Below are 1,015 nucleotides of genomic sequence, written 5' to 3'. Positions count from 1 at the left end.
TTTTGTCATGTACCCGGGATCCCTTAATATTACAAGGCGACACCACAGGGGGCACTGTGCAATACAAGTGAAGAAAACTAAATTATCTCGGACACATTCTATATCTATGCCAATATTCATTGAAAAATGATATAGAGGAACAATAACAATCGGAACAAATCACATGCATTTTGTGAAAAGTATTCTTAATGGAACTAAAAAAAATGCTATAGTACAGTTTCTTACAGAAGTATTAAAAATATACGAAACTTACAAACACGTGTATATAATGAGTTTTTCTTATAAAGAATCACTATAAAACGTGATCATATCACCATGAAACCATTTTATTGCACCATGACTCTTAACACAAGGACGACGTGGACCACTCAGATGTCCACAGTCGAGGTGTCTTAATTGTGCTCTTCGTTGTATGTTTTACACAACACTAAAACAACTATTGTAGTGCGTAGAATAAATGACAGAGCACAAGGAAGACATCCCAGTTATCAACATGTGAGTGGTTCATGTCGTCCTTGTGTTGAAAGTCATGATGAAATAACTCGAGTATAAAGAAATCAGGTCTACTAAGCTAAGTACATAATTACAAAAGGAAAGAAAATGCAAGACTGGACTAAGATTTGAACCTGTAACTTCAACTTATTGTGTCGATGCATTAACCACTAGGCTACCCACTGTTTCCGAATAGTCATTCATTCTACCACTCCTGAAGTCAGTGCTCAAGCAACCAGACCGCATTGACTATACCGCAACTTGTGAAGTACTTGGACAACCAGTGTCTATACTACAAAACCCCACTGGTGATAAGATTTATACATGATAAATGGGGAAAATAACTTATTTTATATCATGTAAATATTTAATGCGATATACAATCGATTATTTCCTTGAGTTATCGTATATAATAAAGAAATTATCCTTAAAATGATCAAAATTCCACCATCCTACATTACTTATAATTACATAAACCGAAAGCCAAATAAAGGAATGAACCTTTAAAAAACAATACATAAAA

This window comes from Thermobia domestica, chromosome 7, assembly GCF_964235325.1.
Source record: "Thermobia domestica chromosome 7, izTheDome1.hap1.1, whole genome shotgun sequence".
Lineage (NCBI taxonomy): Eukaryota > Metazoa > Arthropoda > Insecta > Zygentoma > Lepismatidae > Thermobia > Thermobia domestica.
The sequence above is the reverse complement of the archived record's forward strand: the minus strand, read 5'-3'. Positions refer to the sequence as shown.